Genomic DNA, 24,238 nt, shown 5'->3' with positions numbered 1-24,238 from the left:
GTTGGAGGTTGCTGTGAGCTGTGATGCCATGGCACTCTACCCAGGGGGATAGCTTGAGGCTTTGTCTCAAAAAAAAAAAAAAAAAAGAAAAGAAAAAAGAAGCTGGGACCAAGGAGGCTCTCTGTCTGGCCTCCTCTCTCGCCATGTGATGTCTGAACATGCTGTCTCCCCTTCCCCTTCCACCAAGAGCAGAAGCAGGTGCTGGCAGTGTCGTGATTCTTGTACGGTCTATAGAACCATGAGCCAAATAAATCTCTTTTCTTTATAAATTACCCATCCTCAGATATTCCTTTATAGCAGTGGTTCTCAACCTTCCTAATGCTGCAAACCTTTAATACAGTCCAAGTTTCTGTATTAAACCTTGAGAAACGCTGCTTTATAGCAACACAGATGGATTGAGACAACCCACGTAAACTCCCCAAAACTACATATGCAGCAGAATCTCCATAGTTGACCCCCCTCCCTAGACTGACCACCTCCTTAAGTTGACCTAGTTTTCATAGACTGGACACGCACCATATGTACATATTGGTACAGTAGGCCTAGTTCCGTATGTTGACCAGTTTGCTACAGTTCCTTGGATGGTCAACTTACAGAGGTTCTACTGTATGTGGAAAGGACAACATGAGATTATAACTGGTTTTCTTTTAAAGCTTTTCATTGTCAGCAATATGATCGTCATATATCAGTGTAAACAGGCACACAGGCATGGGGCTAAGATTGTTCAACCAAGTATTTTCCAAAGTTTAACCATAGCATATATTTTATTGGAGGCCTTAAAGATTCTGTCTTAAGGTCAGTGGTCATATCTTACATGTGTATGTCTGACACAGTGCCTTATATATACGATCATATCGTGTCTCTTTACAGTTACAACAAAATCACCACCCCTCTCTTTCTTTGACCTCATCTCAACACATCTCCCCCTTATTCACTATATTTTAATCACACTGGCCTTCTTTCTAGTCCATGACCTCATCAAACTTATTTCTCCCTTGGGGTTTCTGTCCTTGCCATTTCCTCGGCCTGAAATGCTCTTTCCTTGCCTACTTCCTTCTGCCAATCAGATCTCAGCTTAACTGTTACCACCTTAGAAGGTCTTACCACCTCCTCTTAGATCTAAAATAGTCCCTCAGACTCTCTATTATGTGGTTGTGTTTTAATGTCACGTGTCACCATTCTGCATGTCTGTTGCATGTCACTACCTGATTTTTTTTCTCACAAAGAAATGGATATTGAATGAACAAATACTTGTTTGTCATTTATTTAACAACAAGTATGAAGGTCCTTTTGATGCCTTATGAAGATTACAAGGTTAACATAAAATAACATCTTAGAAAGTAATTGTTTAGTGTAGCTTTCATTCTTAATCTTGCTTTTAAAAACATTCCATTTAGCGCTGGCAGGGTGGCTCACACCTTATAATCCCAGCACTTTGGGAGGCCCAGGAAGAAAGATTGCTTGAGGCCAGGAGTTCAAGACCAGCCTAAGCAAGAGCGAGACCCCACTTCTACCAAAAATAGAAAAACTAGCTAGGCATGGTGGTGTGCTCCCAGCTTCTTGGGAGGCTGAGGCAGGAGGATCGCTTGAGCCCTTGAGTTTGAGGTTGTACTGGGCTATGATGTTACCTCTGTGGTCTAGCCAGGGGCAATAGAGCAAAACCCTGTATTTAAAAAAAAATCATTTAATTCTGGTAAAAATATTCAAAAACCTAGGGGAAGAAGGAAATTGCTTCAACATACTAAAGGCTATATATGAAAAATGCACAGCTAATGTCACACACAATGGTGAAAGACTAAAAGGTTTTCTTCTAAGATCAGGCACAAGACAAGGACGACTACTCTCGCCAGTTCCACTCAGGCAAGAAAAAGAAATGAAAGGCATCCTGACCGAAAAGCAAGAAGTAAACTTAGGTCTGCTCACAGATGACATGACTTACACGTAGAAAACCCAAGACCTTGTACATATGCACACACACAAACTGTTAGAATAGTGAATTAAGCAAAGTTGCATAATACAAAATCAATTTTTTATACACTAATAATGGACAATCCCAAAGGAATTTAAGAATTCAATGACAGTTACAATAGCATAAAACAAATATTTAAGCCAAAGGGGCAAAAGATTTTTACACTGAAAACTACAAAACATTGGTGAAAGAAATTGAAGAAAACATAAATGGAAAGACATCCCATGTTCATAGATTAGAAAACTTCATACTGTTAAGATGTCAATACTACCCAACATGATCTACAGATCCAGTGTAATCTCTATCAAAATTTCAATGCCATTTTTTCAGAAGTATAAAATTTCATCCTAAAATTCATATTGAATCTCAAGGGACCCCAAAGAGCCAAAACAATCTTGACAAAGGAAGTTTCATACTTGCTTATTTCAAAGCTTATTACAAGGCTGCAGTGTTTAAAACAGTGTGATACTGGCATAATAACAGGCATATAGATCAATGAAACAGACTAGAGAGCCTTGAAATAAACCCTCTAATACCTGGTTAAGTGATTTTCAACAGGGGTGCGAAGACTTTTTAGTTTCTTCAATAAATGGTGCAGGGAAAAGTGGATATCCACAGGCAGAGAATGAAGTTGGATTTTTATTTTATACCATATACAAAAATTAACTCAGAATGGAACACAGACCTAAATGTAAGACCGAAAACTATAAAACTTGTAGAAGGAAACACATGGCAAAGTCTCTATGGCATGAGATTTGGCAAAGATTTCTTAGATATGATATGAAAAACATAGGCAAAAAGGAAAAACAGACAAACAAAATTAAAACTTTGCATTTAAAGGACACAATCAACAGAATGAAAATGAGACATACAAGAGATAATATTTGCAAAGTCATTGTAAATAGTTATCTGATAAGGTAATTATATCCAGAATAAAGAACCAGAACTCAACAATACCAACGCCAACAAAAATCCAATTTCAAGATCCAATTTAAAACCACTTGAATAAACATTTCTCTAAAGAAGACATACAAATGGCCAAGCAAAGACTCTCAACATCACTAATCATTAGGGGGATGCAAATTGAAACCACGGTGAGCTAACACCTCATACCTGTTAGGACAGCTGCTATTAAAACAAAACAAAAATAACTAGCATTAGCGAGGAGGGGAGAAATTGGAGCCCTTGTGCTCTGTTGAAAAATGAAAAAGTGAAAAGTGGTGCAACTGCTATGGTGGTTCCTCAAATAATCAAAAATAGAATTACCTTATGATTCAGCAATTCCACTTCTGGTATATACCTAAAAGAATTGCAAGCGAGGTCTTGAAGAGATACTTGTTTATCTGTACAGCAGCGTTATGCACCACAGCCAAATGGGGGAAGCAATCAGAGTTTCCATGGGTGGGTCAATGGGTAAACAAAACGTGGCACATGCATTCCACAGAATATTATTTGGCCTTAAAAAGGAATGAAATTCCAATACATGTTGCAGCACTGATGAACCCAAGGACATTATGCTAAGTAAAATAGGTCAGTCACAAAAAAGGACAAGTACTGTATATTCCACTTACATGAGGGACATTGTGTAGAAAATACATAGAGAAAGAAAATGGCTGCCATGGCAATGTACATGGATTAAATTTAGTTGTTAAAATTACACATTTAGGAAAAGATAAATGCATCACTTCATTCTCCCCCTTACAAATTTTTATTAACTGAAAATACATTGTGTAGGGGGGGTCTATATCTGAAAAGAGTACCTACCTCAAAAATAACCCCCCTTTTTGAGCAACTAAAGTCTGGCATTATCAGACATTCACATGCCAATGTATTTTTCTCCTGTGTAGCAGTTTCTGAGTTTCGGGGAAAAGAACTTATTCCCCCAAGTAGTCTAGCTTTTAGTGTGAAACCAATTTACCATAGCACCAATTGTGCTCTCGTGGATGTTAAGTAACATTTGGTAATTATAAATACATCTTTATAAAATATGCTTTCTTGGAAAAAAAGAAAAAGTATAGCGTGGTGGTGTACAGATTATGAGCTGCTGTGTTCACAACTTACTAGAAAATTGTCTCCTGTACATGTTGAATTTCCCTCTTTATGTGTGAGTCTGAGTCAACCAGAGAGATGTAAATATTTCACAAGAGTCAATTCTAGGCAGTACTGAGAGACTTACTCACATATAGGTAATCTCCATGATCTCCATGGACAAGTAGCATTGTGGAAAACAGAATTTGTATCGGATCAAATTGGTCAGGAAACAAACCAAAAAGAAAAAGTGAAAAGCCCAGAAACGGCCCCAATGCGGTAGTGACTCACGCCTGTAATCCTAGCACACTGGGAGACGATTGCTTGAGCTCAGGAGTTGGAAACCAGCCTGAGCAAGAGGGAGACCCCAAACCCCAAGAGCGAGACTACCAAAAATAGAAAAACTAGTCAGGTGTCATGGTGGGCACCTGTAGTCCCAGCTACTTGAGAAGGTGAGGCAAGAGGATTTCTTGAGCCTGAGAGTTTGACATTGCTGTGAGCCATGCTGATGCCACGACACTCTACCCAGGGCAACAGAGTGAGACTCTGACTCAAAAAAAGAAAGAGAAAGAGAGAAAGAGAGACCCAGAAACAGTAACTGATTGCATTAACATAAGATAATTTACATAAACTCAAGAGAGGGACCATTTGGCTACAGATTTGACAGAGATAGGTAAGCAATGACAGTGGAGAGCTAATTACAAATGTTCGTCTGACAGTGTCATGCCTGTAGGTGCCATAAATACAGAAATTGCAGCCAAAGTTTTCTACAATAATCAAGAATATTCCTAAAACTACACGGACAAGTTACTATTAATGTGCATCTAGCTTTTTGGAAAACCCAATCATTGTTCCAAAGTCTATTTCAGGAAAATAATTCTACATTCTATCTTTGATACCATATCGATTTCCTTTTCCTTTACTTTCTTTTTTTTTTTTTTTCTTTAATTTCAGGTTAAAGTGAGGGTACAAACAACTAGGTTCCAGTATTTGCATTTGTTAGGTAGAGTCCCTCTCATAGTTGTGTCCCACGCCCGACAGGTGTCCATATACCCTTTCATGTTGTCCATTAAGTCGGAGCCCATCAATCCCCTCCTCTCTTCCTCTCTCTCCCCTCCCTTGTTTTCCCCTACCCCCCAGCTTGAATTGAATTGAGTTTTTCTCTTGTGTGAGCGTGTATTAGATCATCTACTGCCTTCATATTAGTATTGAGTACATTGGAAATTTGATTTTCCATTCTTATGATACTTCACTGAGGAGAATGTGTTTCAACTCCATCCAGGTTAATACAAAAGCTGTAAAGTCTCCATCTCTTTCTGTGCCTGCATAGTATTCCATGGTATACATATACCAAAGTTTATTAATACATTCCTGGGTTGGTGGGCATTTAGGTTGTTTCCACATCTTGGCAATTGTAAATGGAGCTGCAGTGAACAATCTAGTGAAAATGTCTTTATGATAGAATGATTTCTTTTTTTTGTCTGGGTAGATGCCTAGTAATGGGATTGCATGATCAAACAGAAGATCTGGTTTGGGTTCTTTGAGGATTCTCCATACTTCTTTCCAAAGAGGCTGCATTAGTTTGCAATCTTACCATCAGTGTAAAAGTGTTCCCTTCTCTCCACATCCACGCCAGCATCTGCAACTTTGGGACTTTGTGATGTGGTCTATTCTCACTGGCTTTCTTTTTCTTGGATTTCCACCCACCCGTCTCACCTTCCCAAGCAATATTAAAGTGGATGAGAAGTAATATAGCAGCTGCTGGTTTCTGCAAAGTGATGAGTCTTACCACTGACAATTTGAATAGCACCCCCAAGCTTCCTGGTGGACGGCATGTTGGCCCGGAGTATTTCCTTGCACACTGTATTTTTCAACACAGCACAATTCAGTGTAAAAACTTCTATTCCAGAGTCAGATAAGCCTAGAATCGCTTTCTGAGTTTTAATAACTTCCTGGGCCTGGGGTTTTGCATTTGCAAATTGAGATGATATAAATCTCTTTCTCAGGGTTTTTATGGATAGTAAATTAAATGTGACAATATATGCAATGTAAAAATTAGCTGAAATGCTGTATGTCATGAAAAAGATAGCTCTGGTTGGTATTTTTACTCCCTTTAAAATATCTTGGGAAACCACAAACTTCAGCCCATCTCACTGGCCTGGTTGGGCAGTGGCAGCTACTCTGGGGCTTTTGCTCAGTGTCCTGAACACTCCAGAGGTTTTCATTTTCTCTGTCACGTAATTATAGGCATGGGATGGCTAGACCTTTCTAAGAATGTCATGTACAGCACTGATTGCTTCAAAACCCTGGGATCTGTTTAAGTTGGTCAGAGTTCAAGGAAGAACCACAGAGATCAAAGGACAGAAGAGTAAAAGCTAAAAGAAAAAACTAAAGCGAAGAAACTAAAGTGCGCAGAGTTAGTGAGCCAGGAGGAGTGAGGGCAGGTTGCTGGTAAGAGCCTTCACATGCCACTGGGCTATTATTAATATGTAAAGTAGAGCCACCCAACCATTTTCACTTGGACACCCTGACAAGTGTTAAATGTGCCACGGTGCACCTGGGGACCCACACCCTACCAACCAAAATTGGCATGGGAGGAGCAGGTCTTCAAAGAGATTTTACTCAAATACAATCTAGAAGCTAAAAATAGATAAGAGTGGATGACATTAAATCAGGGGTCTAACTGCAGTCTACTGGTTAGAGCCAGCCTAAGTTGTGAGGGAAATTTAAATTTTGGAGCTATTTTAAATCTACAAATGGTTGGCATTTGTAGTTCAGTGGTTATAGTTTTTGCTGGTCTTAGGCAACTGCAGTGGAAACTGGAGTAATTGTTTTCTCCGTTGAGATGTGATGAGGATTCCTACAGACCTGTGGTCAGGACCGAGTGACTATTGGCAGACACACCTCAGAGAGGCCTGAAGGGGCTCTGCTTTTATCATTGTAAACAGTAATGGTCATAAAAGTCAAGAAGCATTATCTTCCCGTGAATAATCTTCCACCTCTAGAGAAAAAAGTTGAATTTGCGTGCCTGTGATTGAGAAGGATGAGCTCTCAAAAGCAATGGATCTGAGACAGAAAACGGAAGTGTCTAACCAATTATTAATACCTATCAGAATGTAAAAGTATTGGGGGGTATGTGTGATGAGGGGAGGTAGTTCTTCTGCAGGGAAGCTAAGAAAAGTGGGTGTTCCAGCTTTGGTGTCCAGTTGCCAAAGTGAGACACAAAGCTTTAGGGGTGATTTGAATGGGTGTGGTGATTTTGAGTATCTATGCACAGAAAACACCTCATACTCGGTGAGAATTAAATGTACAGCTCACAAATGTGAAGTCCGTTGCTGTTTATTGCAGCGATGGCTGAAAGGTGTAAAGGATGGCTCCCAGGGACAAGGTCACAGTGAAGATGTTCAGGCCGGGTTTATTGAAAGGGGAGGATGACCCTCCTGGGCAGTACAAAGAGGTGAGGCTATCTCTGTCTTTCTCTTCTGCCTCAAAATGGAGAAAATCAGCATAATCCCAGTCCTGGGACTCTGGATGAAAAAAAAACAAAGAATGGTTGAAGAGGAATTAGTCACTGAAGTTGTGGGATCATCATTTCTGGGAGATCTTTACAAATAAGCTCTCTTCTTATTTGCTACTAAATAGTTTTGTTCATTCCAACTTGAAGCCTGAAAAACATGCTACATGATTTCTGTTTCCTCCCTATAGACCTTGTGATTTTTCAGAGTGATGGATAATTCACTTCTCCCTGGATAATTAAAGAGAAATGTTTTGGCTAGCACCAAGCTGAACAAGCAGAATGTACCCTTTTGTCAGATGTTACAAGAAATGCTTAATAATATTATGTGGCATAAAAGGTGACATGTATTTGAGACTGAGGCTTCTTAATAGGATGACTAACCCAAGCCAGGCCTGCGATGTAAATTAGTATCACCATCTCAAGCATATTAACAGCCTTGCAGCTGGTTGATCAGGATGTTATGCAAAAATCGGTAGGAAGGAAATAACTTTAGTTGCCATTCCACTTTGATTAGATTTTAATGTTACCAGTGTCAGGTTGAATATGTGCCCTTCTGTTTTGAAATTCTGAACTCTCTCTAGCTTATCAAAAGTAAATTCATTCCCCTCCCTTTCCCCCCTACAAATCAAAACCTTAATGTCATTTATAAAATAGGATAACACTGCTGCTATTTTTATAGGTAGAGTTGCAGGTTGTAAGCTTGCTACATTACCAGTGTAGTAAGAAAAGAGTTTTCAGAATTTCATTGTCAAATCTTTTATTGGGGGTAATGTTTTCCTAGTAAACATTAACATACAATTTCGAACTGTTTCAGTTTATTAGTCATTTCTAGCTATTTTTAAAATAATGAAATATTTGTATGGCTATCATTGTGTGTTCACTTGGAAAGTGCAATCTTCAGTATCAGTTTAGCTTTTGTTCTCTTTTCTTTTAGAGGACTCTTGGTAGCATTTCTTTTTTTTTCATGGACTAGAAGAGGTCCTGATAACTTCTCCTTCCCAATTATGAACATAGGGAAGGCAGAGAAGTTGTCCCAAACTAAGGCTGGAAGAAGAGAAAGAAACAAGTGAATGATCCAAAAGAGAGGAAATGAAAGAGACGGCAGACAGGACACTTAGGAGGGTTTACAGACTAAACAGCTGAGCTGGGAGCAGTGGCTGGTGCCTGTAATTCCCTCACTCTGGGAGGTTGGATTGCCTTAGCTCGGGAGTTTGAGACTAGCCTGAAGAAGAGTAAGACCCTGTCTCTAAAAAAATATCCAGGTGGGGCTGCGCCTGTGCTCAGTGGGTAGGGCGCTGGCCCCAAATACCAAGGGTGGCAGGTTCAGACCCGGCCCTGGCTGAACTACAACAACAACAACAAATAGCCAGGCCTTGTGGCAGGCACCTGTAGTCCCAGATACTTGGGAGGCTGAGGCAAGAGAATCACCTAAGCCCAGGAGTTGGAGGTTGCTGTGAGCTGTGTGATGCCACAGGACTCTACCGAGGGCAATAAAGTGAGATTCTGTCCCTACCAAAAAAAATAAAAATAGCCAGGTGTTGTGGTAAGCATCTGTAGTCCCAGCTACTCAGGAGGCTGAGGCAGGAGGATCACTTGAGCCCAAGAGTTTGAGGCTGCTATGAGCCAAAGAAACCATGGCACTCTACCAAGGGTGGCCAAGTAAGACTGTCTTGAAAACAAACAAAACTAAACAACCAGAAGATAAAAGGAGATATTTCTACATGAAAGGACCAAGGAAAAAAAGCCAAGAGCTTTTAAAGAGTCACTTAGACTTTGGGTCTGTGGCCACAACTTCAGAACTGCCTGAGTGTATGTTAGGAACTCGCTAAGCACTTTTCATATTATTATAATTATTTCATACTATTACCTCATTACCAAAAAAAATTATTACCTCATTAAATCTTCAAGATGGACATTGCCCATCCCAGCTTTTTAGGAAGATTTCAAGCCAGATTTGTGCAGCCAGAAGGTCGTACTCATTATCAGGTCAGAGAGCTGTTTACCTGCACGCTTCCCGTGGACCTTCCATTACTTTACATGCTGTTCCTTTCCCCAGACTCAGTTGCTGCAGGGGCCAGAACTTTCCTTCTTTCAGCTCCCCACCACTACTTGTATGTACTCTCTGATAAAGGAACTGACATTGACAGGGGTTTCCAACCTTTTTTTTTTCTTTCTCTACAGTGGAAGAAAAAGTTGTCTCAGGCCACATATTCAATATACAAACACTAATGGAGGCTGATTAGCAAAAAACAAAAACAAAAAAGTCCATGCATATTTTTCATGCTATCCAACACCACACATAAGCAAAAAAGTCCTCCCCAAATCAGTACCCGGCCAGGCCACAGCTTGGGCACCTTGTAGACAATGCCAGTTTCACTAGTGGGAAAAGGATCAATTCTAGGATACTTTTCACTGTTGTAGCCCACATAGCGTGTCAATGGATTGATTTTTCTTCTCACTGAATAGACTAGTTCAGGCTCTTTATTTAACTTTCACGTGTTTTTCCTCCAGTAGTCTATTTCCGTCTGAGATTTCATGTAGAAGCATGTTCAGGTATTCCTATTTGACAAAGATATTAATGGATATGATTTGGTACTTTAGTTCCCCATGTCACAGCTGAAAAGTTACGTGTACTATTTACATGAGGATTTGTTATCTGATATAAGTAATCTGTGGAAATAGTTTTATAATAAATACTTATTATTGGTCATAGTTTGATATAAACTTAAATTCAATATAAGTCTGGGTTCTGAGAGCTTTGACTCGAATATTTCAGGCACACTGCAGGTGCTGTTCTCATGAGGTCACCTGTCATCTTAATTTCGAGGCTGTTACTCAGGGCTAGAGTCCTCAGACAATCTTAGAGATACTTGCCATCTTCCTTGTTTATGTCTTGTTGGTGCTTTGGTTGCCACTTGGGCCAGGGTCAATTAAATATCAGTTGACGGGCGCTTAGGTTGGTTCCACATCTTCGCACTTGTGAGTTGTGCTGTGATAAACATTCAGGTGTAGGTGTCTTTTTTTTTTTTTTTTTTTTTAATAAAATGACTTCCTTTGAGTAGATAATCAGTCATGGGATTACTGACCATAGACATTGTACTAGTTTAGAGAGGAGGAAGATGGGCAATAAATATCCATCTATTTGTTACAGGACAAAGAGGGTCTGGCTGCCTGTCTCTGTTCAGCCAATCTGTGGAGATGGGGGATAGATCCTATGGTTTTATTAGCAGAAGGCCAGCAATTCTGGAGAACAGTGAGAGTATCCTCTCCAAGACTGTTCTGTTCTTCCATTTTCAAAACCACGATTTTATACATAAAAGTTAAAAGCAAGAACCGTACTAACCCTTCTCTTAAACAATAATGATTAACACTTACCTTCAATAACAGTATTCTCCATAACCTATGACCCATAATAAATAGTAATTGACATAACCCATGACTAATAGAACAGCATTTAAATTTAAAATTTAAATCGATCACCCTAAACTACTCAAACATATACTTTTAGGTTAAAGCTGAATTTACAAAGCAACAAAAATGGGAGATTTGAAGTGGAGGTCACCCCGGCCCTAAACAGACCTGTGGAGCTGGGTCGCGTCGGCCCTACCCTGACTGACTCCATCTTACTCTGACTCCATCCGCTCTCATGTTGGGTACAAGGTACGCTATTCTGGTGATGGGCACACAACAAGCCCTAACTTCAGCATTACATCCATTATCCATGTCACAAAACACTTGTACTTCCAAACCTATTGAAACAAAAAAACACAGGGTGGCCATGAAGTTTGTGGGCAATTTAGAATAGTTTACTATTTTAAAATAGTAAAAGGGTTTCCCTGCTCCATTTATATATGTACAGGGTGTCCATAAAGGTTGCGTGCAATTTAAAAATAGTTGACTGTTTCACGTCAGCACCACACATGACTACAAAGACTTTGGATGTAGCCTGAAGGAGACTGATGACCTGTGATTCAGCTGCACTTCCTGACAACACTGTCACCACCATGTATTACCTGAGTCGTCCTGGTGGATCATCACAGGGCCTCTCTCTTCCAGGCGCCTCTACTCATCCTGCTCTTGAAGACTAGTGGATGATGCCAACGATGTCCTAACACAGTTATTAAACAGGTTACTCAAGCTGTACTTTCTCTATTTAGTTGGAGCTTTTATGGGGAAGAGTTACAATTCTGAGCCAAAATTGAAATCCTGATCCTAATGGACTCCCTTCTTTTAGTCAGCATATTAATGTCTATTCTGCTTATTTTTAATGATGTTCTAGGGTCATGATGATGAGTAAAATAGAACGGCAAGCTGAGAGTTCAGAACGTACAGGCCTCTGGCATGACTCAGTGCTTTGTCCAGGCTAGTCACCTACCCCTTTTGAAACATCCATTAAAAAAAAAGGCAGTTCTGGGATATGTCTCCCAAGGGAACAACTGAGCTGCCCCAAGGAGGTGTTGGGGTAGGGAGAGAAAATTAACCCAGGTGGATACTTGAGGAGTCCATTTCCTACTACAGTTCTGCCCACTTCTTTCTGTCCCTGCTTCTCCCATAGATGATCAAGGTTTTATTCCTCCCTCCCTTCCTTCCTCGATATTTCCCCTCTACTATGAACCAATACTTTTGAAAAATCTTTTTTTTTTTTGAGACAGAGTGCCACAGCATTGTAGCTCATAGCAACTTCAAAGTGATCCTGTTGCCTCAGACTTCCCAGTAGCTGCGACTACAGGTGCCCACCACACGCCCGGCTAGATTTTCTATTTTTACGAGTGGGTCCTAATTCCTGGGTGCTCATAACATATTAGGCAGATAATGTGCTAAGCACTCTAGCTACATTATTTCATTTGATTTTTCACCAAACGAGTATTAGAGTCTCAGGTTTTTGTTTTTGTTTTTTTTGAGACAGAGCCTCAAGCTGTTGCCCTGGGTAGAGTGCCGGTGGCATCACAGCTCATGGAACCTCCAACTCCTGGGCTCAAGCAATTCTCCTGCCTCTACCTCCCAAGTAGCTGGGACTACAGGTGCCTGCCACAACACCTGGCCATTTTTTGGTTGCAGCTGTCATTGTTGTTTGGCGGGCCTGGGCTGGATTTGAACCCACCAGCTTAGGTGTATGTGGCTGGCGCCTTAGCCACTTGAGCCACGGGGCACCAAGCCTAGAGCCCCAGTTTTATGGATTAGGAAACAAAAGCTTACAGTCATGATATTCAACATGTGATCCAAAACTACTGTTAAGAGTCTTTAATGATGTTAGAAAAGAAATTGAGTGTTAGCATTTAGAAACATTTATAGAAAGTTAACATCATTAAGATATATTTATTGAGGTTGGGCGTGGTGGCTCACACCTGTAATCCTAGCACTCCTGGAGGCCAGGGTGGGTGGATTGTTTGAGCTCAGGGGTTTGAGACCAGTCTGAGCAAGAGTGAGATCCTGCCTCTGCTAAATATAGAAAAACTAGCTGGGCATTGTGGTGGGTGCCTGTAGTCCCATCTACTGGGGAGTCTGAGGCAAAAGGATCGCTTTGAGGTTGCTATGAGCTATAAGGCCATGGCATTCTACCCAGGGCGACAGAGTGAGACTCTGTCTCAAAAAAATTTTTTTTTAAACTGGTTTTTAAAAACCAGTAAATAGAGGAGAAATAACAAGGAAGAAAGGAAGGGAAGGAGGGAGGGAGAAATAAAACCCCTGATCCTTCGTCCTGGACAGCCTGAGACATAGGGGCTCAGACCTGTAAGGATGCGCCTGAAGTTGCACGTAGCGTCAGAACCAAGATTTCCACCCCCGATCCTGGATTCCAAGCCTCACTCTTCAGCATGCCACTCGATTGTCTACTTGATAACAGTGATGATGAGCCAAGAAAGCAAGCAAGCAGTAAGCTGATGGCAATTTGTCATTATTTTTAGGATGGTCAGGAACTCAAACTTCAGCTTTTGGAGAACTGAAACATGAGAATTCATATCAAAGCTAAGATTCACCATTATCATCATCTTTTTGACTCTCATTATTATGGTTCACATTAATTGGGAGCTAAGAGCCAAGAATTATCCCCTGTGTTTAGCAGGGATTATCTCATAATCCCTGGTACAACTCAGTGAGACTGCTATTTGGCTACGCAGCTGCAGAACCAGGACATAAGTCAGGTGTGCTTTATAAGAAAGCCTTGACCACGGCGTGATTCTTTCCTACCTATATTCCATGATGGATTCCCAAGGATGTTGGGGAATGGGGCCCTACAACTTGCTAGTTAATGACAGAGGTTTGAGGATCAGACAAGCTGGGTTTGAATTTGGTTCTAGAGCTGTGTGACCTTGGACACATTACTTAACCTCTCTGTGCCTCAATTATCATATCTATAAAATCACCATAAGATTTGCCTCTAAGGCTAATGATGAAGATTAAATTGTTTAAAAACGCATAGTTGCACAGTGCTTGGCACACGCTGTTCAATAAATTGTATATAAATCAGTAGCTTTAAGTAGAGTAAAAAAAAAAAAGTGGAGTGTGATAGGTTGTGGATTTCGATTCTCAATCACAAGACTACTGTCTTTTCTTTTATTTTTTTTCAGTTTTTGGCCAGGGCTGGTTCGAACCTGCCACCTCTGGTATATGGGGCCAGTGCCCTACTCCTTTGAGCCCCAGACGCCACCCCAGACTACTGTGTTTTGCTCTTCAAGAGGACGTGAGGCTTTAAGGGGTTCTGTCCATTATGCTTTACAGAGTGACTTTAACCTAATTCATTTTTCCTGTTTGCTGTGATGTCACACTCTTTATTTCTGATATTCCCACCTGATAAATCCCTGCTGTTTGAAATAGTGAAACCCAAAGACTTCAACAAACAATAGGAAGCTCTTCCTTCAGGGAGAAGAAACTATCCTTTCTCTTTTTCATCAATTGCTAAGATATTTATGATTTTCATTCTGAGCATGTTAAGTTCCAGAAAGCAAGTTTGCCTGTTCTGTTCTCCAACACCTGGAACACTGCCTAGTATGTATGAGGGACTCATTAATATCTATGGAACAAATACATCTTATTGGATAATTCAGTCACAGCAACTCGTCTTCCTTTCAATTGTATTTCAGTTTGCCTTTTAAAAAATGTATTATTTATCCTCAAAGAATTCAAAATAGACTTTCCATTTGATCCTGCAATCCCATTACCAAGCATCTACCCAGAAAAAAAAAATCCTTTTATCATAAGGACTGTTGCCCTAGATTGTTTATTGCAGCTCAATTTACAATCACTAAGATGAGAAAAAACCTAAATGCCCGTCGAATCAGGAACGGATTACTAAACTGTGGTATTTGTATACCATGGAATACTATTCAGCCATAAAAAGATGGAGACTTTACATCTTTTGTGTTAACCTGAATGGAGTTGAAACACATTCTTCTTAGTAAAGTATCACAAGAGTGGAAAAGCAAGGATCCAATATACTCAGCACTAATAAGCAGCCAGTAGATGAACTGCTACATCCCCACATAGGAGAAAAATTCAGTTCAAGTTGAAGGGAGGGGAGAACGAGGAGGAAGGGGGACTGATCGCTCCCAACTAATGGTACATGGCACACCTCCTGGGTGCAGGACAGGACTACAACAGGGACTTTACCTAACAAGTGCAAACATTGTAACCCAAATGTGCAATCTGAAATAAAAATTAAAAAGAAAAAACGTACCATTTAAAAATGTTTTAACCTTTGCTGTTTCTGTACTCAGAAAACCAGCTTTTACTACACTGGAGGTGCGGTGGAAGGAAGGCTGCGTGTTTGTTCTGTATTCACCTGTATTAGGCAGAAAATTGCAGCCGGAGGCTACCACGGGCTGAGTTCCAGGTGCGTCTTCCCGTCTTCCCGCAGCCTGTGCCGGGGCCCCCGCCTCCAGCGAGGGATGGGGCGCGCAGTGCGGAACGGCGTCCTCCAGTGAGTCACCGGGGCATCACGGTGAGTCAGGCCCTCTGTGCACCCGGCAGGTTTGTCAGATCCGCTGCGGCATCACGGCCTTGACAGAGTTACCGTGCGAGCCGCGGCGCTTCCCGGGTCTGCAGTGCTGTGCGCAGAGGAGGAATGCGGGCTGGCGGCCCACCCGGCTTTTTGCACCGGGAGCGGAGCACGCAGACACACAGGAAGCAGAGCTGCCGGGCAGATAAACTCTGGCCCTCTGCTGCTGGCCTCCTTGCTGGAAGCTCCCCTGCACAACTGCCCCTCAGTGCGCCGCCTTGGCCTGCCTCTGTCACTCACTCCCTAACCTCTCCTTGGCTCCTTACAAGGAGTCAAAAGATTCTCACCAGCGCTTTTCTCGTCTTCACTACTCCCACTTTATGTTAATAAACTAGAGGAAAAAAGTGATGATTGAGTAAATAATATGTGTTATACCCCTTGACATAATCTGTCAGCAGCTGTTTTAATTCTTTGGCCCCAATTTTCTCATCTGTGAAATGAGAGGTTTGGACTAGCAGTGCTGGCGCCAGGCCCCAGTGCTCTGAGAATCTGGTAACTTTGCTCCAGGGGGGCATGGGAATCATGCAGATTCTTGAAAGAGCTCAGCTAGCTCATTTCCAAGGGCCCTTCTGTGACCTTTTTTCCAACCTAGTTATTCCCTTTAAGCCGGGAAAGGAACTTATTCATTCCATTAATTTGGAGAGACTATAAAAAGGTAGACAGATTCTTAACAATCTTATTTTTTGTAAAACTGAAATGTTTACATGTTTGTTTCTAAACCAAGTTCAACTGGGAAAGCATAGAACTGTTTACGTTTCAATTCCCATGTGTAAGGATAAAAGGCTATCTCCCAAATTCCAAACTGAACAAAAGTCCTAATTCAGAGCCCAGTGCTCTGCGGTGGCGGGCGGGGGTGTGGGGGGAGAACGGGTGGTTGCCAGGTCAGCAATATTTGAGTGCTCCTATTTTATTCGCAGCCACAGCCCACCAAGTTCATTGCCAGCAGCACTTCCTGCCCCGTTTGTCAGCTGCAGAAGGCCTCAGGAAATAAAGTTTGTAAAACTGTATTTTCTGGCTGACTCTACCACTTTGTTGAAATAGCCACACTACCTATGACATCAGTGACAAGGCCAAAGGTGAGAAAATAGACATACATTAGTCTCTCAAAAGTATTCAGATAAAGGTGGGGAGACCAGGTGCTTCCTTTCAAAAGGACAAAGGGCTTGGAAACAAAAAGTAGGAAGAATCACTTTGAGAGATCCACTTTAACTTCGTTCTTAGTATCTGAGATTATCTATCTATCTATCTATTTGTTTATTTTTTGAGACAAAGTCTCACTATGTCGCCCTTGGTAGAGGGCTGTGGTGTCACAGCTCACAGCAACCTCTAACTCTTGAGCTTAAGCAATTCTCTTGCCTCAGTCTCCCAAGTAGCTGGGACTACAGGCGCCCACGACAATGCCTGGCTATTTTTTGGTTGCAGTTGTCATTGTTGTTTAGCAGGTCCAGGCCAGGCTCGAACCTGCCAGCCTCAGTGTATATGGTTGGCACCCTACCCACTAAGCTATGGGCGCCAAGCCAGTATCAGAGATTATTATGATGTTCCCTAAGGACATTTCATCCCTGGATTTCAGAACAGTGCCTGGCACATAATAGACGTTCAATAAACATTAAATCCATGTATGGGTCAGACAGTTCTGGTAATCTAAAGGTCATTATTTGTTGAAAGTTAATTCAGGAAAAAACTCAACTGTATTCTAAAGTTATAAATGCAGAGACTGGGTCTGCACGGGGCAAAATTATCAGAAAATTGCTGTTGAAGTGAATTTGCCAAGAGTTCTTCTAGTCAGGGGGAAAAAGGCAGACAACATGGGTCTTGGTAATAAAGGTTTTTAAAAAGTGTATATATATTTTTTTTTGTTTTTTTTTTTACAAATATAGCATTTCTTGAAAATTCAGTATTGATTCGTTGATGACAGCACAGATAAAATCATCTTTAAATGTAAATGATGACATTTATTTCAGTAAGAGAAACAGCATTACTCAAGGCAATGGGTTTATGGAAATTAATTTGACAGTTTTAGGACACAATACTGAGTGATTTATGATAGTGAAAAACTGAATTGCCCTAAAATGTCTAACAATAGGGAATTTGTAAAATGAACTATGATGTTTTCCTATAATTATATTTTCAGCTGAAATCATGTTTTCAAAAAATATTTATTGACATGAGAAATTTATATATATTCAGTCTCAAAGAGATGGTAGCAGAAAGTGTGCACTGACTTGCTACCCATTCCAGTTCCCTTCTCCACCCTAACACCTCACAGTTCTGTTGAGATTTTTGTCCTCCTTGGTCAGCTGTGGGCGTCAGGGGAGTAGGTCCCAGCCTTGCCCGGGAGAGTGAATCGTCCGTGGTAGACGTGAATTCCTCTTGCTAGTGATCAGCTGAGGCAGGGGTATGTGATTCATTTCAGGCCACTGAGGTGGACTAAGAGTGGAGAGGCTTCCAGAAAAGTTTTCCTTCATCACTAAACGAGTCACAGGAAACAAAGATCTTGCTTCTATCAAGTGCTGGTGAGTGCTATGTGTTATGTTCAGAACCAAGAAAGCCACTTTTCAGCCAAGCCTAGGGCTAAGCTGGCGAGTCAGAGCATGAAGAAAAAGGAAGGGGCCCCAGGTAGATGTTTTGCTCACCAGTCATCCTTGGAAACTTTGGCCAAAAGTGAACTGGGTGTTCATCAAACACCCACCCACTGCAAGTCAATTCCCTTCATGGCCAATTTGCTGGATTTAGTTACTGATTTTAACTATTTATTTATTTGTTTGTCTATTTATTTAGAGATGGAGTCCTACTCTGTTCACATGGGTAGAGTACCATGGTGTCATAGCTCACAGCAACCGCAAACTCTTGGGTTTGAATAATCCTGTTGCCTCAGCCTCCCAAGTAGCTGGGACTGCAAGAACCCACCACAACAACCCAGCTAGTTTTCCTATTTTTAGTAGAGAAGTGTCTCACTCTTTTTCAGGTTGGTCTTGAACTTCTGAGCTCCAGCGGCCCTTCTGCTTCAGCCTCCCAGAGTGCTAGGATTACAGGCATGAGCCACTGCGCCCGGCATGATTTTAACCATTTAGATATGATTGATTGACTTTCATTTTGTCTTCATTATGGCATTTAAGAAATATTAACATTGTCTCTGTCCCAGTTCCTTTTTGCTATAATTGGAGACTGATTTTGGATAACTCGTCAGGCTTAAGATGTCACCTTATTTCTGGACTTACTATGTGAGCTAATTATTTCTTATTATTTAAGCCAACTACATGTTGTGTTCAGGTTTTCTCATAGTTCCAACTAAAAGTGTACTGATGGGGCTTCGGCATGGTGGCTTATGCCCACAGTCCCAACACTTTGGAAGGAGGGGGTGTGAGCATTGTTTGAGGCCAGGAGTTCAAGACCAACATGAGGAACAGAGTGAGACCCCCATCTTTACAAAAAGTAAAAAAATTAGCCTGTTGTGGTGGTGTGTCTTTGTAGTCCCAGCCACTCAGAAGGCTGGAGGTGCATCACTTGATCCAAAGAGTTCGAGGATACAGTCAACTATAATTATGTTATTGCACTCCAGCCTCAGTGACAAAGCAAGACCCCATCTCTAAACAAATAACCAAGCAAAAACAAATAAATAAATGTGTGTTAATGGGCTACATGGGGGGAGAGGGAGATGATAGATTATCTCTGAGTTATGGGAATGGGGAATATGGCTGATCTGTGCCTTAGTATGTTCTTCTTTTTCTTTTTCTGTATTTTCTTAATGTTCTATAATGAACATATATTGCCATTATATGAGTAAAGTGGAAAGTGGAAAGTTGTTCTTAAAAACCGAGTTAAATGCTGTAAATGGTATGAGAGCTAATCTCAGAGGGTTGTAAGATCATTGAGAATGGGCATCTGGAACTTGGCAAAGTGTTGATTGGGAGGGCTTCCCAAAGGAGGAATGATTGAATTAATTATAGAAGCCTGAGCATACACAGGGTGAGTAGGGAGGGGCGAGGGTTAGGACCCCTTAATCCATTGTTCCTGCTTTGGTAGAGGAGGAACATTCACAATATTTCCTGCCTCTTCCTTGCCTGGTGCTTTACAAGTCCGTCATCTCCTCTCATCATTGCAGCAGTCTTGAAAGCAGGTATTATCTACTTTTTATAGAAGTAGGAACTGAAGCTCAAAAGTGCACACAAGTGACAAATACTGGAACTGTGATTTCAATGTAGATCTGGCATGAAATGTCATGTGGAGCAATCCTGACAGATGAGCTTACTGAGAGTGAAAATTATACAGTGTTAGAGCTGAAGAGACCATTCAGCCAAAAATGGTTGTAATGGTAAGTGACAGAAAGCCAATTCAAAGTGCTTAAGCAAAAATGGGAATATATTGCCTTAGGTAGCTAGGCATGATTGGGGGTAGGGTGGGTGTATGGGGGTGGATGTGAAGGTTGCAGCCTATAGAGGGGGTGTTGTAATAAAAATATTTTTTACATTAGGAGATAGTGTCTCAAGCCTACACAAAAGTGCACATATAATATACCTCTATAATGCCACTACCCATTTTTTTGTATAAATGAAGCAGTTTCTCAAAGTAAAAGTGAAGTTAAGATCAAATAGGTTAAAAAAAAAAAAACAACGAAAAATCTAGAGAAAGGATCTGAATTACTTTTTTATTTATTTATATGTCATTGTTTTTTGCACAATATTGTTTGTCCTTTATAAAAATGATTTTTGGCAGCACCCATAGCCAGTAGGCAGAGCACCGGCCATGTACACTTAGGCCCAGGCCTGCTAAGCAACAATGACAACTTCAACAACAACAACAAAAATACCCAGGCACTATGGCGGGCACCTATAGTCTTGGCTACTTTGGAGGCTGAGTCAAGAGAATCACTTAAGCCCAAGAATCTGAGATTGCTGCGAGCTGTGATGCAACAGCACTCTACCCAGGGTGACATAGTGAGATTCTGTCCCAAAAAAAAAAAAGAAAAATAGATTCGAGACACAGAAGATTGTTCTTTATTCCCATAGAGAAACCTAACTCATACTTCCTGTTAGCCAGCAGCAAAGAATACTGACCACAGGGTGACCTTTAAGTGTATGGCTTTAATTAGCATTAAGCTGAATGTTTGTTTTCCAACTGGGTGCAGGGTACTTATATTTTAGAACTTTGTGATTATACCATTAGGGGAGCTTATATCTTCTTTTTCCTGTATTTTGTCCTTAGGTCAGGAATTGGCAAATTTTTTTCTACAAAAAACCACATAGTAAATGTTTTTAACTTTGCAAACGATAACAGTTTCTGCTGCTGTTACTCAACTGTCTTTGTAATGCAGAAACAGCTGTGGATGATATGTAAGCAAATGAGCATGGCTGTGTTCCAATAAAACTTTATTTTTAAAAAACAGGAAGCAGGCCAGATTTGGTTCACAGGCCTTGGTTTGCCAATCTTTGCCCTAGATCTCTGATTTTTTTTTTTTTTCTGATGAAAAGGACTATTCTTTTTTTAACCCATGCAAGAAGTCACCACAGTTTTCTACTGGATATTCTCTGTTTCAGTTATTACAATGATTGTCTAAGGGAATCAGTCTCAATATAGGAATTATTCTTACCTGTTTATATTTCTGTTCATTCTAGAAGAGGAATAGTCTTATCAAGTCATGTCAGTTAGAAAAAAATAAAATCAATGAAACTATACTGATAGAAAAATAAATTTAAAGCCTCAAAACGTTGTATTTAAAAGGTAAATTTGAGCTAGGCACAGGGGCTCATGCCTGTAACCTCAGCACTTTTGGAGGCCAAAGTGAGAGGACTGAGGCCAGAAGTTCAAGACCAGCCTGAGCAAGAATGAGACACTGTCTCTACAAAATATAGCTGGGCATGGTGGCACATACCTATAGTCCCAGTTCCCAGGGAGGGAGAGGCTGGAGGATTGGTTGAGCCCAGGGGTTTGAGGTTGCTGTGAGCTATGATCATGCCATTGCATTCTAGCCTGGGAGATAAAGTGAGACTTGTCTCAAAAAAAAAAAAAAAATCAAAAAAACTAGAAAAGTAAATTTGATTAAGAAAAAGAGTGATGCAAACTTAACTGTGAGTAGGTGGAAAGGTAATAAATTTGAGGGACCAATAAATTATATTTGCCTTACTTTGGAGGAGAAATTGATGAAATAATAAATTAGTTGTTATTTTAAGACTTTAGGGATTTTTACCAAATGACTGCTGTGGAATTCAAAACCTGTTTATAGGTTGTGTCTGACTAGTTTCCTTTTTCTTTTCTTTCTTTTTTTGATTAGTAACAATTTATTTTTTATATGTTTAAAAAACCTGGACTTACATAACATTCTAACATTTATTAGTATACTGCATTAAATGTACAACTGTCTTATTTAAATTTAAAAAGAACTCAGTATTGGTGATAGCTATGATCATCTCTCACATCATGGATAAAATACCCTCAAAAGCATAAGTTTAACTCACATATACATGGTAACCTTGGAAACAAGGTGTATTAGGTGTTGTTATCCTCACAACACAGAGATCAAAGAGGTGACTTGATTTTTCCCAAGTCCATGTCTTATGACGTGTGGATTTGGGGACTATGTTCTTAGATTCTACCATAGTTACAAAAGTGCCCTTGTTGTCATGTGGACTTTTCAACTGGCAATTGCTTTCATATTGAAAAAATTGTGAATAAAAGGACAAACTATTTCAATTTTCAGTTGCAACTTAGAACTGTTGTTTAAATCATAATTAAAATACTATGTATTTCAGTGATATCACTTAAATCTGTTGAACGAGGGACAGAAATAGACATGGATTTTCATCTGTGCTCTATAAGCTTCTAGAACAGTGGTTCTCAACCTTCCTAATGCCCACTTCTTCGTGCTGTGGTGACCCCAACCATAAAATTGTTTGCGTTGTTGGGGGTCACCACAACATGAGGAACTGTGTTAAAGGGTCGTGGCATTAGGGTGGTTGAGAACCATTGTTCTAAAGGCTCAGGTGAACCTGGGGACTCATGGGATGTGCTTGCATGTTCCACAGTTAGTTCATGTTTTGGGCTCAATTGTTTAGACCATTTAAAAAGGCTATGTAGCAGTTTTAATATCCCCAAATTTCCCTCCCTCCCTCCTTCCCTTACCTTTCTCCTTCTCTTCTTCCCTCCTTTCCACCCTCCTTCCTTTCCTTCCTTCTCTCCTTCCTTCCTTCCCTCTCTCTCCCTCCCTCTCTCTCTCTTTTTTCCTTTCAGACAGTCTCATTCCATTACTCTGGGTAGAGTCCTGTGGCATCATAGCTCATAGCAACCTCAAACTCCAGGGCTCAAGTGATCCTCTTGCCTCACTCTCTTGAGTAGTTGGGACTGTAGTTTCCTGCCGCAATGCCTGGCTAATTTTTTTTTTTTTTTTTTTTTTTAGAGACAGAGTCTCGCTCTTGCTCAGGCTGGTTTCCAACTTCTGAGCTCAAGCAACACACCTGCCTTGGCCTCCCAGAGTGCTAGGATTACGGGCGTGAGCCACCATGCCCGGCCTTTTTAGTGGAATTAATTTTTTTAGAGCAGCAAAATTGAATGGAAAATACAGAGAGTTCCTATATAGTAGTGTCATACAGAATAGTTTCCCTGACCTCCTAAAATCTTCTATGCACTGTCTATTCATTTCTCCCCCTTCCCTAACTCCTGGCAACCACTGATGTTTAATGTCTCTATAGTATTACTTTTTCCAGACGGTCATCTGGTTGGAATAATACAGTATTTAGCCTCTTCCAAGTAGCTGCCTTCACTTAATGATATACATGAAAGAGTCTGGAGACTGGATATACATGAAAGAGTCTACAGCTGGATAGCTCATTTCTTTTCTTATGGACATAAGTTTTCGGCTTGTTTGGCCAAATACCAGAGTGTGCAGTTGCTAGATCGGGTGGTAAGAGTACACTTAGGATTGTAAGAAACTTCCCAGCTGTCTTCCAAAATGGCCATACCATTTTGCATTCCCACCAGCAGGGAACGAGACTTCCCCTTGCTCCACACCCTCACCAGGAGCCCTTGGTGTTCCCTGTGTTTGGAGTCTGGGCATTCTAACAGGTGTGTAGTCGTATCTCATTGTTGTTTTTATTTGTAGTTGTCTAATGACACTTGATGTTGAGCGTGTTTAAGATGCTTATTTGCCTTCTATATATTCTCTTTGGTGAGATAGTCACTTGGGTCCTTTGCTCATTTTTAATTGGCTTAATTGTTTCTGATTGTTGAGTTTTACAAGTTCTTTGTACATTTATTTTGGGTAACAGTCCTGTATCAGATATGTCTTCTGCAAACACTTTCTTCCAGTCGATGGCTTATCATTCTTACTCTTTTATTCTTATTCTGTCTTTCACACAGCATCCCAAGATAATTTTGTTTCTGGAAATTTGTTTTTCCTCTATGCCACTGGGCTTCAATCTAGATCAAAATTGCTCTGTGTTAAAATTCCCTCCCCAGAGACGCATCCTGCCTGATAACTAATTTTGAATCTCAGACATGCCAGGTCAACCTCTATCTAGTCACACAAGGCTCTGTTACATCCTAACCTCATGTTGTGGCTGTCTAGGTGGCCCATATTTTCCTGAAAACAAGTAACCCAGGACAGGAAAAAGATCCCATTGAAAACAAAACAAAACAAAACTTCTTGATTAAAAAACATAGTTCTGAAACAATTCTTTATGATACTGTAATGCTGGACACATATAATTATGCATTTGGCAAAACCCATAAAATGTAT

At 40.6% G+C, this 24,238-nt stretch overlaps 1 long non-coding RNA gene across 1 annotated transcript in view; it reads left to right on the top strand.

Annotated features, from left to right (window-relative positions):
* The window catches only part of LOC111724127, a 17,109-nt gene extending 630 nt beyond the window's left edge, over nt 1-16,479 (top strand). Inside the window, exons 2-3 of the long non-coding RNA XR_002772478.1 lie at nt 15,227-15,450; nt 16,425-16,479. This is a non-coding gene — a long non-coding RNA (uncharacterized LOC111724127). The remainder of the gene's footprint in view (nt 1-15,226; nt 15,451-16,424) is intronic.
* The last annotated feature ends 7,759 nt before the right edge of the window (nt 16,480-24,238 follow it).

The sequence above is a fragment of the Otolemur garnettii genome, unplaced genomic scaffold, assembly GCF_000181295.1.
Source record: "Otolemur garnettii isolate 467f Iridium unplaced genomic scaffold, OtoGar3 scaffold00019, whole genome shotgun sequence".
NCBI classification, from domain to species: domain Eukaryota; kingdom Metazoa; phylum Chordata; class Mammalia; order Primates; family Galagidae; genus Otolemur; species Otolemur garnettii.
Note: the sequence above shows the minus strand (reverse complement) of the source record. Positions and strands in the feature narration are given on the sequence as shown.